Genomic DNA, 18,925 nt, shown 5'->3' with positions numbered 1-18,925 from the left:
TAAAATCTTTTTAATTTATTTTCAAAAATTTCTTCCCCTCTTCTCACATCCTTTTATTTATGGACTAACACTCCTCCTTAATGCACAATTCGAACTCCATCTTTCATGATAAGTTTGAATTCTTCTACCTCTTCCTTCTATTCCTCTGACACCTCAAGGAATCTCTATACTGTGACATAGAGGATTTCATATTTTCTTGTTCTCTTCTCTTTCATATGAGCAGGAGCAAAGACAAAAGCATTCTTGTTGAGGCTGACCCTGAACCTGAAAGGACCTTGAAGCGAAAGCTAAGAGAAGCTAAGGCACAACTCTCTGTAGAGGACCTAACAGAAATCTTCAAACAAAAAGAAGACATGGCAGCCAAAAACAACAACAATGCCAACAATGCAAGGAAGGTGCTGGGTGACTTTACTGCACCTACTCCCGACTTCTATGGGAGAAGCATCTCTATCCCTGCCATTGGAGCAAACAACTTTGAGGTTAAGCCTCAATTAGTTTCTCTAATGCAATAGAATTGCAAGTTCCATGGACTTCCATTGGAAGATCCTCATCAGTTTTTAGCTGAATTCTTGCAAATCTGTGACACTGTCAAGACTAATGGGGTTGACCTTGAGGTCTACAGACTTATGGTATTCCCTTTTGCTGTAAGAGACAGAGCTAGGATATGGTTGGACTCACAACCTAAAGAAAGCCTGAACTCTTGGGAAAAGCTAGTCAATGCCTTCTTGGCAAAGTTCTTTCCACCTCAAAAATTGAGTAAGTTTAGAGTGGAAGTCCAAACCTTCAGACAGAAGGAAGGTGAATCCCTCTATGAAGCTTGGGAAAGATACAAACAATTAATCAGAAAGTGTCCCTCTGACATGCTTTCTGAGTGGAGCATCATAGGTATCTTCTATGATGGTCTGTCTGAACTGTCCAAGATGTCATTGGATAGCTCTGCTGGAAGATCTCTTCATCTGAAGAAGACGCCTGCAGAAGCTCAAGAACTCATTGAAATGGTTGCAAATAACCAATTCATGTACACTTCTGAAAGGAATCCTGTGAACAATGTGATGAATCAGAAGAAAGGAGTTCTTGAGATTGATACTCTGAATGCCATATTGGCTCAGAACAAAATATTGTCTCAGCAAGTCAATATGACCTCTCAAAGTCTGTCTGGAATGTAAGCTACACCAGGCAGTACTAAGGATGCTTCATCTGAAGAAGAAGCTTATGATCCTGAGAACCCTTCAATGGAAGAGGTGAATTACATGGGAGAACCCTATGGAAACACCTATAATCCTTCATGGAGAAATCATCCAAATCTCTCATGGAAGGATCAACAGAGACCTCAACAAGGTTTCAAAAACAATAATGGTGGAAGAAACAGGTTTAGCAATGGCAAGCCTTTTCCATCATCTTCTCAGCAACAGACAGAGAATTCTAAGCATGGCCACTCTGACTAAGCAACCATGGTCTCTGATCTAATCAAAACCACTCAAAGTTTCATGACTGAAACAAGGTCCTCCATTAGGAATTTGGAGGCACAAGTGGGACAGCTAAGTAAGAAAATTACTGAACTCCCTCCTAATACTCTTCCAAGCAATACAGAAGAGAATCCAAAAGGAGAATGCAAGGCCATTAACATCACCCACATGGCCGAACTTGGAGAGGAGGAAGAGGCAGTGATCGCCACTGAGGAAGGCCTCAATGGACGTCCACTGGCCTCCAATGAGTTCCCTAATGAGGAACCATGGGAATCTGAGGCTCACACTGAGACCATAGAGATTCCATTAGATTTACTTCTGCCATTCATGAGCTCTGATGAGTATTCTTCCTCTGGAGAGAACGAATATGTCACTGAAGAGCAAGTTGCTAAGTACCTTGGAGCAATCATGAAGCTAAATGACAAGTTATTTGGTAATGAGACTTGGGAGAATAAACCCCCTTTGCTCACCAAAGAATTGGATGACTTGTCTAGGCAGAAATTACCTCAAAAGAGATAGGACCCTGGGAAGTTCTCAATACCTTGTACCATAGGCACCATAACCTTTGAGAAGGCTCTGTGTGACTTAGGGTCAAGCATAAACCTCATGCCTCTCTCTGTAATGGAGAAGCTAGGGATCTTTGAGGTGCAAGCTACAAGAATCTCACTAGAGATGGCCGATAATTCAAGAAAACAAGCTTATAGACTTGTAGAGGATGTTCTGGTAAAGGTTGAAGACCATTACATCCCTGCTGATTTCATAGTCCTAGAGACTGGGAAGTGCATGGATGAATCTATCATCCTTGGCAGACCCTTCCTAGCCACAGCAAAGGCTGTGATTGATGTGGACAGAGGAGAATTGATCATTCAAGTGAATGAAGAATCCTTTGTGTTTAAGGCTCAAGGATATCCCTCTGTAACCATGGAGAGGAAGCATGAAGAGCTTCTCTCAAAACAGAGTCAAACAGAGCCTCCACAGTCAAACTCTAAGTTTGGTGTTGGGAGGTTCCAACATTGCTTTGAGTATCTGTGAGGCTCCATGAGAGCCCACTGTCAAGCTACTTGATGCAGGTGGAAACTGTCTCTCAACAAATTTCCTTCGGCAAGTGTACCGAATTTGTCGTCAAGTAAAAACTCACAATAGAGTGAGGTCGAATCCCACAGGGATTGATTGATCAAGCAACTTTAATTAGAAAAATGTTCTAGTTGAGCGAATTCAGAATTTGAGTTGAGGTTTTGGTGCACGAAATTTTGATCGCTACTTTGTCCATATTCAAATAATCCCCGGTAATGGCTCCAAAGACTTGGTGCTCAATACCATGGCATAAACACAACTTCGCACAACTAACCAGCAAGTGCACTGGGTCGTCCAAGTAATAAACCTTACGTGAGTAAGGGTCGATCCCACGGAGATTGTTGCTATGAAGCAAGCTATGGTCACCTTGTAAATCTCAGTCAGGCGGACTCAAATGGGTATAGTGATAAACGAATAAAGCATAAAGATAAAGATAGAGGTACTTATGTATATCATTGGTGAGAGCTTCAGATAAGCGTATGAAGATGCCTTCCCTTCCGTCTCTCTGCTTTCCTACAGTCTTCATCCAATCCTTCTTACTCCTTTCCATGGCAAGCTCGTGTAGGGTTTCACCGTTGTCAATGGCTACCTCCCATCCTCTCAGTGAAAGCGATTGCATATGCCCTGTCACGGCACGCGGAATTCAGCTGTCGGTTCTCGGTCAGGCCGGAATAGAATCCATTGATTCTTTTGCGTCTGTCACTAACGCCCCGCCTGCTATGAGTTTGAAGCACGTCACAGTCATTCAATCATTGAATCCTACTCAGAATACCACAGACAAGGTTAGACCTTCCGGATTCTCTTGAATGCCGCCATCAGTTCTTGCCTATACCACGAAGATTCCGGTTAAAGAATCCAAGAGATATTCACTAGAGCTTTGATTGCTTGTAGAACAAGAGTGGTTGTCAGTCACTTTGTTCATGAGTGAGAATGGTGATGATCCGTGACAATCATCACCTTCATCAAGTTGAAGAACAAGTGATATCTTGGACAAAGAACAAGCGGAATTGAATAGAAGAACAATAGTAATTGCATTAATACTCGAGGTACAGCAGAGCTCCACACCTTAATCTATGGTGTGTAGAAACTCCACCGTTGAAAATACATAAGAACAAGGTCCAGGCATGGCCGTGAGGCCAGCCTCCCAATGATCAAAGGATCTAAAATAATCCCAAGATGTCAAATACAATAGTCAAAGGTCCTACTTATAGAAAACTAGTAGCCTAAGGTGTACAAAGATGAGTAAATGACATAAAATCCACTTCCGGGCCCACTTGGTGTGTGCTTGGGCTGAGCAATGAAGCATTTTCGTGTAGAGACTTTCTTGGAGTTAAACGCCAGCTTTTATGCCAGTTTGGGCGTTTAACTCCCAATTAGGTGCCAGTTCCGGCGTTTAACGCTGGAATTTCTTGAGGTGACTTTGAACGCCGGTTTGGGCCATCAAATCTTGGGCAAAATATGGACTATCATATATTGCTGGAAAGCCCAGGATTCTACTTTCCAACGCCGTTGAGAGCGCGCCAATTGGGCTTCTGTAGCTCCAGAAAATCCACTTCGAGTGCAGGGAGGTCAGAATCCAACAGCATCTGCAGTCCTTTTGAGTCTCTGGATCAGATTTTTGCTCAGATCCCTCAATTTCAGCCAGAAAATACCTGAAATCACAGAAAAACACACAAACTCATAGTAAAGTCCAGAAAAGTGAATTTTAATTAAAAACTAATAAAAATATACTAAAAACTAACTAGATCACACTAAAACATACTAAAAACAATGCCAAAAAGCGTACAAATTATCCGCTCATCACAACACCAAACTTAAATTGTTGCTGTCCCCAAGCAACTAAAGATCAAATAGGATAAAAAAAGAGAATATGCAATGAACTTCAAAAACATCTATGAAGATCAGTATTAATTAGATGAGCGGGGCTTTTAGCTTTTGCCTCTGAATAGTTTTGGCATCTCACTTTATCCTTTGGAACTCAGAATGATTGGCTTCTTTAGGAACTCAGAATCCAGATAGTGTTATTGATTCTCCTAGTTAAGTATGATGATTCTTGAACACAGCTACTTATTGAGTCTTGGCTGTGGCCCAAAGCACTCTGTCTTCCAGTATTACCACCGGATACATACATGCCACAGACACATAATTGGGTGAACCTTTTCAGATTGTGACTCAGCTTTGCTAAAGTCCCCAATTAGAGGTGTCCAGGGTTCTTAAGCACACTCTTATTGCCTTGGATCACAACTTTATTTCTTTCTCTTTTTTTTTCTTTTCTTTTTTTTTCGGGTTTTTTTTTTTTTTGTATTCACTGCTTTTTCTTGCTTCAAGAATCATTTTTATGATTTTTCAGATCCTCAGTAACATGTCTCCTTTTTCATCATTCTTTCAAGAGCCAATATTCATGAACCACAAATTCAAAAGACATATGCACTGTTCAAGCATACATTCAGAGAACAAAAGTGTTGCCACCACATCAAGATAATTAAACTGTTATAAAATTCAAAATTCATGCAATTCTTTTCTTTTTCAATTAAGAACAATTCTTAAGAAAGGTGATGGATTCATAGGACATTCATAACTTTAAGGCATAGACACTAATGATCACAAGACACAAACATGGACAAACATAAAGCACTAAAATCCGAAAAACAGAAAATTAAAGATCAAGGAGATTAAAGAACGGGTCCACCTTAGTGATGGCGGCTTGTCCTTCCTCTTGAAGGTCTTTATGGAGTGCTTGAGCTCCTCAATGTCTCTTCCTTGTCTTTGTTGCTCCTCTCTCATGATTCTTTGATCTTCTCTAATTTCATGGAGGAGAATGGAGTGTTCTTGGTGCTCCACCCTTAGTTGTCCCATGTTGGAACTCAATTCTCCTAGGGAGGTATTTACTTGCTCCCCATCAATGGGGGTGTCTCCTTCTATGTCAACTCCAACTGAATAACAGAGGTGACAAATGAGATGAGGAAAGGCTAGTCTTGCCAAGGTGGAAGACTTGTCCGCCACTTTGTAGAGTTCTTGGGCTATGACCTCATGAACTTCCACTTCTTCTCCAATCATGATGCTATGAATCATGATGGCCCGGTCTAGAGTAACTTCGGACCGGTTGTCTCTTGAATCTCTCTTCCATTGTGCGCCCTCTTCACATATGACTGTGAGGACTTGGTCCAACCTTTGATCAAAGTTGACCCTTCTAGTGTAAGGATGTTCATCTCCTTGCATCATAGGCAAGTTGAATGCTAACCTTACATTTTCCGGACTAAATCCAAGTTTTCCCCCGAACCATAGTAAGTAATTCTTTGGATCCGGGTTCACACTTTGATCATGGTTCTTGGTGATCCATGCATTAGCATAGAACTCTTGAACCATCAAGATTCTGACTTGTTGAATGGGGTTGGTAAGCACTTCCCAACCTCTTCTTCGGATTTCATGGCGGATCTCCGGATATTCACCCTTTTTGAGTGAAAAGGGGACCTCGGGGATCACCTTCTTCAAGGCCACAACATCAAAGAAGTGGTCTTGATGCCATAAATGGTTATGGAAAAACGAAAAAGCAACGCTTTTACCACACCAAACTTAAAAGGTTTGCTTGTCCTCAAGCAAAAGAAGAAAGAAGAGAGTAGAAGAAGAAGAAATGAGGAAGAAGGAGATGGCTTATGTATTCGGCCAAGTAGGGGGGAAGTGAGGTTGAGGGTGTGTGAAAATGAAGGATTGAAGAAGGGTATTTATAGGAGAGAGGGGAGATGGGGTTCGGCCATTATGGGTGGGTTTGGGAGGGAAAGTGGTTTGAATTTGAAGGGTGAGGTTGGTGGGGTTTTATGAAGGATGGATGTGAGTGGTGAAGAGAAAGATGGGATTTGATAGGTGAGGGGTTTTTGGGGGAAGAGGTATTGGTGTGGTGGGTGAAGAAGAGAGAGTGTGGTGGGTTGGTGGGGATCCTGTGGGGTCCACAGATCCTGTGGTGTCAAGGAAAAGTCATCCCTGCACCAAATGTTGCTCAAAATCACGTTTTGAGCCTTTCTGGCGTTAAACGCCGGGCTGGTGCCCATTCCTGGCGTTTAACGCCAGGTTCTTGCCCTTTTTTGGCGTTTAACGCCAGTCTGGTGCCCCTTTCTGGCGTTAAACGCCCAGAATGGTGCCAGACTGGGCGTTAAACGCCCAACTGCTAGGTTTACTGGCGTTTGAACGCCAGCAACACTCCTCCAGGGTGTGCTGTTTTTCTTCCTGTTTTTCATTTTGTTTTGCTTTTTCAATGGATTTTGTGACTTCTTATGATCATCAACCTACAAAAACATAAAATAACAAAAGAAACTATATAAAATATATCATTGGGTTGCCTCCCAACAGCGCTTCTTTAATGTCAGTAGCTTGACAGAGGGCTCTCATGGAGCCTCACAGATACTCAGAGCAATGTTGGAACCTCCCAACACCAAACTTAGAGTTTGAATGTGGGGGTTCAACACCAAACTTAGAGTTTGGTTGTGGCCTCCCAACACAAACTTAGAGTTTGACTGTGGGGGCTCTGTTTGACTCTGATTTGAGAGAAGCTCTTCATGCTTCTTCTCCATGGTGACAGAGGGATCCTTGAGCCTTAAACACTAGGATTCTTCATTCACTTGAATGATCAGTTCCATCAACATCAATCACAGCCTTTGCTGTGGCTAGGAAGGGTCTGCCAAGGATGATGGATTCATCCATGCACTTCCCAGTCTCTAGGACTGAAATCAGTAGGGATGTAATGGTCTTCAACTTTCACCAAAACATTCTCTACAAGTCCATGAGCTTGTTTTCTTGAGTGTCTGCCATCTCTAGTGAGATTCTTGCAGCTTGTACCTCAAAGATCCTTAGCTTCTCCATTCCCAGGATCTTGTCTCCCAGGATCTTGGTCTCTTTTGAGGTAGTTTCTGCCTAGACAAGTCATCCAGTTCTTTGGTGAGCAAAGGGGGTTCATCCTCCCAAGTCTCATTTCCAAATAACTTGTCATTTAGCTTCATGATTGCTCCAAGGTATTTAGCAACTTGCTCTTCAATGACATACTCATCCTCTTCAGAGGAAGAATACTCATCAGAGCTCATGAAAGGCAGATTTAAGTCCAATGGAATCTCTATGGTCTCATTTTGAGCCTCGGATTCCCATGGTTCCTCACTAGGGAACTCATTGGAGGTCAGTGCACGCCCATTGAGGCCTTCCTCAGTGGCGTTCACTTCCTCTCCCTCCTCTCCAAATTCGGCCATGGTTATGGCTTTGCACTCTCCTTTTGGATTTTCTTCTGTATTACTTGGGAGAGTACTAGGAGGGAGTTCAGTAATTTTCTTGCTCAGCTGTCCCACTTGTGCTTCCAAATTCCTAATGGAAGACCTTGTTTCAGTCATGAAACCTTGAGTGGTTTTGATTAGATCAGAGACCATGGTTGCTAAGTCAGAGGGGTTCTGCTTAGAATTCTCTGTCTGTTACTGAGAAGATGATGGAAAAGGCTTGCCATTGCTAAACCTGTTTCTTCCACCATTGTTGTTGTTGAAACCTTGTTGAGGTTTCTCTTGATTCTTCCATGAGAAATTTGGGTGATTTCTCCATGAAGAATTATAGGTGTTTTCATAGGGTTCTCCTAGGTAATTCACCTCTTCCATTGAAGGATTCTCAGGATCATAAGCTTCTTCCTCAGATGAAGCATCCTTAGTACTGCTTGGTGCATTTTGCATTCCAAACAGACTTTGAGAAATCAAATTGACTTGTTGAGTCAATATCTTGTTCTGAGCCAGTATGGCATTCAGAGCATCAATCTCAAGAACTCCTTTCTTCTGACTTGTCCCATTGTTCACAGGATTTCTTTCAGAAGTGTACATGAATTGGTTATTTGCAACCATTTCAATGAGCTCCTGAGCCTCTGTAGGCGTCTTCTTCAGATGAAGAGATCCTCCAGCAGAGCTATCCAAAGACATCTTGGATAGTTCAGAGAGACCATCATAGAAAATACCTATGATGCTCCATTCAGAAAGCATGTCTGAGGGACACTTTCTGATTAATTGTTTGTATCTTTCCCAAGCTTCATAGAGGGATTCTCCATCCTTCTGTCTGAAGGTTTGGACTTCCACTCTAAGCTTACTCCATTTTTGAGGTGGAAAGAACTTTGCCAAGAAGGCATTGACTAGCTTTTCCCAAGAGTCCAGGCTATCTTTAGGTTGTGAGTCTAACCATATTCTAGCTCTGTCTCTTACAGCAAAAGGGAATAGCATCAGTCTGTAGACCTCAGGGTCAACCCCATTAGTCTTGACTGTGTCACAGATTTGCAAGAATTCAGCTAAAAACTGATGAGGATCTTCCATTGGAAGTCCATGGAACTTGCAATTCTGTTGCAGTAGAGAAACCAACTGAGGCTTAAGCTCAAAGTTGTTTGCTCCAATGGCAGGGATAGAGATGCTTCTCCCATAGAAGTCGGGAGTAGGTGCAGTAAAGTCACCCAGCACCTTCCTTGCATTGTTGGCATTGTTGTTATTTTCGGCTGCCATGGGTTCTTCTTCTTTGAAGAATTCGGTTAGGTCCTCTACAGAGAGTTGTGCCTTAGCTTCTCTTAGCTTTCGCTTCAAGGTCCTTTCAGGTTCAGGGTCAGCTTCAATAAGAATGCCTTTGTCTCTGCTCCTGCTCATATGAAAGAGAAGAGAACAAGAAAATGTGGAATCCTCTATGTCACAGTATAGAGATTCCTTGAGGTGTCAGAGGTAAAGAAAAATAAAAGAAGGAGGTAGAAGAATTCGAGCTTGATTAGATAGAGTTCGAATTGTGCATTAAGAAGGAGTAGTACTCCATAAATAGAAGGATGTGAGAAGGAGGGAAGAGAATTTTCGAAAATTCAATTAAAAAGATTTTGAAAACATTTTGAAAAATTGATTGATAATTTTCGAAAATTCAAAGTGAAAAAGAAATCAAGTGATTTTTTGAAAAAGATTTTGAAATTAGTAAAAAAAAGATTTGATTGAAAACTATTTTGAAAAAGATGTGATTAAAAAGATTTGGTTGAAAAGTTATAGTTTTAAAAAGATATGATTGAAAAGATATGATTTGAAAACAATTTTTAAAAAGATATATTTTGAAAACAATTTTAAAAAAAGATATGATTTAAAAAAATTGATGACTTGCCTAACAAGAAAAGATATGATTCAAACATTAAACTTGAGATGTTCAATCATTAAAAGATGTGATTAAACCTTTCTCAACAGAAAAGGAAACAATCTTGAGATGTTCAATCAAATCATTAATTGTTAGTAAGTATCTTTGAAAAAGGAAAGAAATTGATTTTGAAAACATTTGATTGAAAAGATATGATTTGAAAAAGATTTGATTTTGAAAAACTTTGAAAACTTGAAAAAAATTGATTTTGAAAACAAAATCTTCCCCATTTGCCATCCTGGCGTTAAACGCCCAGAATGGTATCCATTCTGGCATTTAACGCCCAAAATGCACCCTTTTTGGGCGTTAAACGCCCAACCAGGTACCCTGGCTGGCGTTTAAACGCCAGTCTGTCTTCTTTACTGGGCATTTTCGAATGCTCAGCTTTTTCTGTATAATTCCTCTGCAGTGTGTTCTGAATCTTCAATTATTTGTGTTATTGACTTGAAAAGACACAAATTAAAAATATTTTTGGATTTTTAATAATCAAAATGCAACAAGAATCAAATAACAATGCATGCAAGACACCAAACTTAGCAGTTTGTATACTACTGACACTACATGAGACACATAAACACTCAAGTCAAAAGAATTCAAAGATCAGAGTAAGGAATCATCAAGAATTACTTGAAGATCCTTGAGACACATGAATGAATGTATGCAATTGACACCAAACTTAAGATGAGACACTAGACTCAAGCAAGAAACATCAAATATTTTTGGTTTTTATGATTTTGTGAAATTTTTTTTTTTGTGATTTTCGAAAATTAAGTGGAAAAAGATATCAAAATTCTTAATGAGAATTCCAAGAATCAGTGCAATGCTAGTCTAAGACTCCGGTCCAGGAATTAGACATGGCTTCACAGCCAGCCAAGCTTTCAAAGAAAGCTTCGGTCCAAAACACTAGACATGGCCAAAGGCCAGCCAAGCCTTAGCAGATCACTGCTCCAAAAGCAAGATTGATGAAAAATCAACAAGCTTCTGTGATGATAAGTTGAAACCTCGGTCCAATGAGATTAGACATGGCTTCTCAGCCAGCCAGATTTCAACAAATCATCATGAAACTCTAGAATTCATCTTCAAGAATTTCGAAAAAATAAATACCTAATCTAAGCAACAAGATGAACCGTCAGTTGTCCAAACACAAACAATCCCCGGCAACGGCGCCAAAAACTTGGTGCACGAAATTTTGATCGCTACTTTGTCCATATTCAAATAATCCCCGGTAATGGCTCCAAAGACTTGGTGCTCAATACCATGGCATAAACACAACTTCGCACAACTAACCAGCAAGTGCACTGGGTCGTCCAAGTAATAAACCTTACGTGAGTAAGGGTCGATCCCACGGAGATTGTTGCTATGAAGCAAGCTATGGTCACCTTGTAAATCTCAGTCAGGCGGACTCAAATGGGTATAGTGATAAACGAATAAAGCATAAAGATAAAGATAGAGGTACTTATGTATATCATTGGTGAGAGCTTCAGATAAGCGTATGAAGATGCCTTCCCTTCCGTCTCTCTGCTTTCCTACAGTCTTCATCCAATCCTTCTTACTCCTTTCCATGGCAAGCTCGTGTGGGGTTTCACCGTTGTCAATGGCTACCTCCCATCCTCTCAGTGAAAGCGATTGCATATGCCCTGTCACGGCACGCGGAATTCAGCTGTCGGTTCTCGGTCAGGCCGGAATAGAATCCATTGATTCTTTTGCGTCTGTCACTAACGCCCCGCCTGCTAGGAGTTTGAAGCACGTCACAGTCATTCAATCATTGAATCCTACTCAGAATACTACAGACAAGGTTAGACCTTCCGGATTCTCTTGAATGCCGCCATCAGTTCTTGCCTATACCACGAAGATTCCGGTTAAAGAATCCAAGAGATATTCACTAGAGCTTTGATTGCTTGTAGAACAAGAGTGGTTGTCAGTCACTTTGTTCATGAGTGAGAATGGTGATGATCCGTGACAATCATCACCTTCATCAAGTTGAAGAACAAGTGATATCTTGGACAAAGAACAAGCGGAATTGAATAGAAGAACAATAGTAATTGCATTAATACTCGAGGTACAGCAGAGCTCCACACCTTAATCTATGGTGTGTAGAAACTCCACCGTTGAAAATACATAAGAACAAGGTCCAAGCATGGCCGTGAGGCCAGCCTCCCAATGATCAAAGGATCTAAAATAATCCCAAGATGTCAAATACAATAGTCAAAGGTCCTACTTATAGAAAACTAGTAGCCTAAGGTGTACAAAGATGAGTAAATGACATAAAAATCCACTTCCGGGCCCACTTGGTGTGTGCTTGGGCTGAGCAATGAAGCATTTTCGTGTAGAGACTCTTCTTGGAGTTAAACGCCAGCTTTTATGCCAGTTTGGGCGTTTAACTCCCAATTAGGTGCCAGTTCCGGCGTTTAACGCTGGAATTTCTTGAGGTGACTTTGAACGCCGGTTTGGGCCATCAAATCTTGGGCAAAATATGGACTATCATATATTGCTGGAAAGCCCAGGATGTCTACTTTCCAACTCCGTTGAGAGCGCGCCAATTGGGCTTCTGTAGCTCCAGAAAATCCACTTCGAGTGCAGGGAGGTCAGAATCCAACAGCATCTGCAGTCCTTTTGAGTCTCTGGATCAGATTTTTGCTCAGATCCCTCAATTTCAGCCAGAAAATACCTGAAATCACAGAAAAACACACAAAATCATAGTAAAGTCCAGAAAAGTGAATTTTAATTAAAAACTAATAAAAATATACTAAAAACTAACTAGATCACACTAAAAACATACTAAAAACAATGCCAAAAAGCGTACAAATTATCCGCTCATCAGGTTTGCAGAAAATAAAATGGCTGGAATGTAAATGACAGAAAAAGTAAATGCTAGAATTAAAGGGCTGAAAGTAAATGACTGAAAGTAAATTACAGAATTGTAAATGGGAATGGGGTGTTTGCTCATAAAAGTAAATGCAGAAATTAAAGAGAATGGGTAAGATCAGAAATGGGGAGTTCATTGGGCTCAGGAGATGTTGCAATTCACCGGATCAAGTTCTTTTTCATCTCTTCCTCAATCAATGCATTCATTGATCTCCTTGGCAATCTTAATTGATCGAATTACAATTTCTTGCAATTCAATCTCTCAAGTCTTGATCAATAGCCAATTCCTTGGTCAATTTCTCATGAGAAGAGATGAAGTGTGGTCACTGATTATACCACATGCATTTCCCAAATCAGGTGTTGAGAGGATTATAGTCACATATCCATCCAAACCCAATTTGGTCCAGCATGAGAAAGCATTTCTAGCTTGATCTCTTCATTCCTCTTTCAAGGTTCAGAAGAGATCCAAGTTTGAATAGCTTCTTTTCCAAGATAACTACCCAATTGGATGAAGATCGAAAGCTTTCAAGTAAAATCAAGAGAAAAGATAGAAGAAGAATAATGAAAACTAGTATTGATCCATCAATTTACAACAGAGCTCCCTAACCCAATGAAAGGGGTTTAGTTGTTCATATCTCTAGAAAATGAAAACAAAGATGGAGAATACATCATGGAACTAGAAGAGCAGAGAAAGTAAAAATACAGAGAGTAGTGCTATTTTCCAACTCCCAGAACTTTCAAATAATTCAAAGCTACTCCTATATATACTACTCTTCTCAGCTTCTAGTTGGCTCTTCAAGTCTTGGGCCTTTGGATCTTGAGTTTGAAGCAGTTCTCTTCTTCATTTGGGCTTGGTTTTACTTGCAGAGAGAAAGTGTGAAGTGGGCAGAGACTTTAGCTCAGGACGTTAGGGGTGTTAACGTTTAGTGAAAGTATGAGTTCGAGAACGTTAGTGACACTCAACATTGTCACTAACGTTCCAATGTACCCCTTTGCCTCACGTTAGAGCTCACGTTAACTAGGTTAACGTGGCTTCTAACGTGGCCTTGCCAACCTTCGAGAACGTTAGTGACACTTAACATTGTCACTAACGTTCCAGTGTGCCCCTATGTCTCACGTTAGAGTCCCACGTTAACTAGGTTAACGTGGCTTCTAACGTGGCCTTGCCAACCTTCGAGAACGTTAGTGACACTTAACATTGTCACTAACGTTCCAGTGTGCCCCTATGTCTCACGTTAGAGTCCCACGTTAACGAAAGCTTCTAATGTGGCCATTCTTAGCCATCCCCAACGTTAGTGACAATGTTGAGTGTCACTAACGTTGGCTCATCTTTCACTCATCAACGTTAGCTTCCACGTTAACTAAGTTAACGTGAAAGTTAACGTGGCTCCTTAGGGGTTTTGTGGGTGCTTCCAACGTTAGTGACAATGTTGGGTGTCACTAACGTTATCGACCTCCCTTGCCTCTTACGTTAGCTCCCACGTTAACCAAGTTAACGTAGTACATTGCACCTTAGGCCAACATTAGTGACAATGTTGAATGTCACTAACGTTGGCTTCCTTCCCCCTTTTAGTGTTAGAGGCCACGTTAACTAAGTTAACGTGGACTCTAACGTGGCCACTTATGATCATTGGCCAACGTTAGTGATAATGTTAAGTGTCACTAACGTTGGCTCAAAGTCTCTTCTTTACGTTAGAGTTCACGTTAACTTAGTTAACGTGACTCTTAACGTGGGCAATGATGGCTTCGAGAGCGTTATTGGCAATCACTTTTCTCATTAACTTTGCAAGTTACCTCCCATTCCACGTTAGTGGCCACGTTAATTAGATTAATGTGACTGCTAAGTGGTTCTTCCTTGCTTCTTTTGGTCCTAAAATCAAGCAATAGAGTGCATCAAAGTTCTAATCCAAGTCATGGGTAATGCAACATACAATTTGTCACTAAACTCATGCAAAATCCTCATGAAATCATGTAAAATGCACAATGTATGCTTGAATCAAGGTATAAGTGAATATCCACCCAAAACTAGCTTATTTCCTAAGGAAATGCATGAAACTACCCTAAAAACAGTAAAGAAAAGGTCAGTAAAGCTGGCCAAGATGCCCTGGCATCACAACACCAAACTTAAAGCTTGCTTGTCCCTAAGCAAGTACTGGAACAAGAGAATGATGAATGGAATGCCAAGAGAAATGAGTCATTCTTGTGGAAGTCATGTCACTGATTTTATGTTGGTTTCATGCATAGCAACTTAGGTTCATTCCATTACTGGCTTTCAGACCTTTATCATGTCCTAAAAGCACTGACTTTGCTTACATCCCATGAGACTTTTATTGATCCTTTTATTGTCATTTCAGGGCTTATTTGTGTTCTTCAGGCTAGGTGCTCTGTAAGGGGGCAACTCTTTAAGATAAGCTTTCAGCCAACACTCCCGAACCAGTTTGTTCAAGGTGTTAGGTGTTGAGACACCCCTAAGGACTTACTCCCTCAAGTCTCTCCCCCGTACATACACACCACAGGCATCTGGTTCATTTATTTTCCTTCTTGAGACCTTGGTGTCCAGCACCTCTTTGGGTTACTAAGTGCTCTGTAGTGAGGGTTACTCTTGATAGTGGACTTTCAACTGATAATCCCAGGTTAGTTAACCCAAGTTACCAAGTGATAAGGCACCCCTAAGAGCTTATTCATCCAAGTAGATCCCTCACACAGGAGCACCACAGACACATGTCTTAATGTTAAAACCATTGGTGCCTAGCCTTATTGCTTACTCTTTTTCTTTTGTTTTTCACTTTCCTTGTTCTTTCCCTTTCTCTTATTAGGATCTTGTTATTTACTTAGTCTCATGGGTATATTCAAAGTATAGTATTCAGGCCAGATAGTTGTCATCCCCACCTTATGGTTGAACCAACTTAGCTAACTTATGATCACACCAAAGACTCATGAATGCACCTCCATATCATGAACTCCACTCTGGTCTTTTATAACATAAACATTCTCTTTTCATTTGATTTAAAAGACAAGCATACAATAAGTAATGGTATGATGCAGTAACATAAAGACTAGCAAGCATAGACTTCTTCATCAGAAAACTTAAAATGCATAATTGTAAGTTGTTCAACTAGTATGAAAGCATGTTCTATTTCATACAAGATCTTCCTTATTAAAAAAAATGGAAAAAGATAAACCAAAGAAGGAGCTCCACCACCTTTTACTCATGTGGTTGCCCATGCTCTCCTTCTTGCCTGTCCTCTTGGTGCTTTTCTTGAGTGCTTGTGCTCCCACTTCCTTTGCCTTTCCCAAGCAATTTCTTCCAGAAGCCAGCATCTTCCATCTTCTTCTTTAGTGTGTCCTTCTGCTGTTTCACCTTCCCTTCTTCTTGTTCAACAAACTCTTTTTGGACCTCATCGTATGTGGGAATGGCATAATGTAGATGATGCATATTACCGGACATGTAGTTCAACCTAGCCTGAGTGTTTACGTTGAACTCCTCTCTATGTAGCTGCCTTCCTTCATTCAGCACATTGAACTCATTGAATGATTTCATCTGAGCTAGTTGCCGCTGGTTGAGCTCTTGAAGGCGTTTATCTTGACGCTCCTGCCTCTCTGTAACTTGGTGGATGGCTTGAGTGAGTTGGGAGTATTGCTCCTGTTGCTGCTCCATGTGTTGTTTCTGCCATTCTTCTTGTTGTCTCATCTAGTTGGACTGAAGGTTAAGTATTTGCTCTTGTCCCTCCATATGTCTCATTCCCAAATCCTCAATGGCTCTTAGAAGGTGAGTCATATTTAAGTTGGCTGGGTCATAATGCTCTTCTTGTTGATATTCTTCCTGATGATATTCCTCTTGATGAGTTCCTTCCTTAGCTTTTTGCTTTCCTATATGTGGCCTTCTTTGTTGATGAGCAGGTGTGGTATAGACCAATCGCTCGAGTGTAACTGGCCTCCCTGGGTTCACCCAGTCTGGATTACTATCCTCAAATACTACCTTGGCCTTGTTGCACAACCTGAGAATGGTGCTAGGGTACCAGAGCCTGGCACCTGAATTAGCCTTCTCAGCTGAATCTTGAATCCCCTCAGCGATGAGTTCATGCACATTGATCTCCCCACCCTATACTAGGCAATGCACCATAGTAGCTCTATTGATGTTTACCTCTGAATTATTTGCAGCTGGTAGAATGGACCTCCTTACGAGTTCAAACCACCCCTTGGCTTCAGGGCTAAGGTCTCCCCTCTTGATGAACTTGGGTCTCTGATGAGCGGATAATTTGTATGCTTTTTGGCATTGTTTTTAGTATGTTTTTAGTAGTTTTAGTTGAGTTCTTAGTATATTTTTATTAGTTTTTAGTTAAAATTCACTTTTCTGGACTTTACTATGAGTTTGTGTGTTTTTCTGTGATTTCAGGTATTTTCTGGCTGAAATTGAGGGACCTGAGCAAAAATATGATCCAGAGACTGAAAAGGACTGCAAGATGCTGTTGGATTCTGACCTCCCTGCACTCGAAGTGGATTTTCTGGAGCTACAGAAACCCAATTGGCGCGCTCTCAACGGCGTTGGAAAGTAGACATTCTGGGCTTTCCAGCAATATATGATAGTCCATACTTTGCCCAAGATTTGATGGCCCAAACCGGCGTTCAAAGTCACCTCAAGAAATTCCAGCGTTAAACGCCGGAACTGGCACCTGATTGGGAGTTAAACGCCCAAACTGGCATAAAAGCTGGCGTTTAACTCCAAGACAAGTCTCTACACGAAAATGCTTCATTGCTCAGCCCAAGCACACACCAAGTGGGCCCGGAAGTGGATTTTTATGTCATTTACTCATCTCTGTACACCCTAGGCTACTAGTTTTCTATAAGTAGGACCTTTTACTATTGTATTTGTATCATCTTGAGATAGAGAGTCTTTTGATCATGTTTTGATGATTGAACTCACTTTGGGAGGCTGGCCATTCGGCCATGCCTAGACCTTGTTCTTATGTATTTTCAACGGTGGAGTTTCTACACACCATAGATTAAGGTGTGGAGCTCTGCTGTACCTCGAGTATTAATGCAATTACTATTGTTCTTCTATTCAATTCCACTTGTTCTTTGTCCAAGATATCACTTGTTCTTCAACTTGATGAATGTGATGATCTGTGACACTCATCATCATTCTCACTTATGAACAAGGTGACTGACAACCATTCTTGTTCTACAAGCATCCGAGGCTTAGTGAATATCTCTTGGATTCTTTAACCGGAATCTTCGTGGTATAGGCAAGAACTGATGGCGGCATTCAAGAGAATCCAGAAGGTCTAACCTTGTCTGTGGTATTCTGAGTAGGATTCAATGATTGAATGACTGTGACGTGCTTCAAACCTGTAACCTGCTGGGCGTTAGTGACAGACGCAAAAGAATCACTGGATTCTATTCCGGTAGGGGAGGGAACCACACCGGTGATTGGCAGCACTGTGACAGAGTGCGTGCATTAGCTTTCACTGCGAGGATGGGAGGTAGCCATTGACAACGGTGAAACCCTATACGAGCTTGCCATGGAAAGGAGTAAGAAGGATTGGATGAAGACATTAGGAAAGCAGGGAGACGGAAGGGAAGGCATCTTCATACACTTGTCTGAAGCTCTTACACCAATGATATACATAAGTATCCCTATCTTTATCTTTATGTTATTTTCGTTCATCACCATTATACATTTGAGTTTGCCTGATTGAGATTTACAAGATGACCATAGCTTGCTTCATACCACCAATCTCCGTGGGATCGACCCTTACTCGCGTAAGGTTTATTACTTGGACGACCCAGTGCACTTGCTGGTTAGTTGTGCGAAGTTGTGTTTATGCCATGGTATTGAGCACCAAGTCTTTGGAGCCATTACTAGGGATTGTTGATGTTTTGAAAAGTATTGATCACAATTTCGTGCACCAAGTTTTTGGTGCCGTTGCCGGGGAATTAAATGTCCTAACTACGGTTTCGCATTTGTTCCCTGCAATAACAGTGCCATGTTTTGATCCTGATCCGGCAACGTGCACCAAGTTTTTGGCGCCGTTGCCGGGGATTGTTTGTGTATGGACAACTGACGGTTCATCTTGTTGCTTAGATTAGGTATTTATTTTTTTTCGAAATTCTTGAAGATGAATTCTAGAGTTTCATGATGATTTGTTGAAATCTGGCTGGCTGAGAAGCCATGTCTAATCTCATTGGACCGAGGTTTCAACTTATCATCACAGAAGCTTGTTGATTTTTTATCAATCTTGCTTTTGGAGCAGTGATCTGCTAAGGCTTGGCTGGCCTTTGGCCATGTCTAGTGTTTTGGACCGATGCTTTCTTTGAAAGCTTGGCTGGCTGTGAAGCCATGTCTAATTCCTGGACCG

The 18,925-nt window shown here is 41.2% G+C and overlaps 2 non-coding genes across 2 annotated transcripts; one reads left to right on the top strand and one right to left on the bottom strand.

The window, feature by feature from the left end:
* Positions 1-758: 758 nt before the first annotated feature.
* Positions 759-862, bottom strand: LOC130953286 (small nucleolar RNA R71). The gene has a single exon (XR_009075461.1). It is a non-coding gene; the product is annotated as a small nucleolar RNA R71 (small nucleolar RNA).
* Positions 863-8,530: 7,668 nt separating this feature from the next.
* Positions 8,531-8,638, top strand: LOC130953972 (small nucleolar RNA R71). Its single transcript, XR_009076135.1, has one exon. It is a non-coding gene; the product is annotated as a small nucleolar RNA R71 (small nucleolar RNA).
* The last annotated feature ends 10,287 nt before the right edge of the window (positions 8,639-18,925 follow it).

The sequence above is a fragment of the Arachis stenosperma genome, chromosome 1 (assembly GCF_014773155.1).
Source record: "Arachis stenosperma cultivar V10309 chromosome 1, arast.V10309.gnm1.PFL2, whole genome shotgun sequence".
Classification (NCBI taxonomy): domain Eukaryota; kingdom Viridiplantae; phylum Streptophyta; class Magnoliopsida; order Fabales; family Fabaceae; genus Arachis; species Arachis stenosperma.
This window is presented reverse-complemented; position numbering and strand designations above follow the sequence as displayed.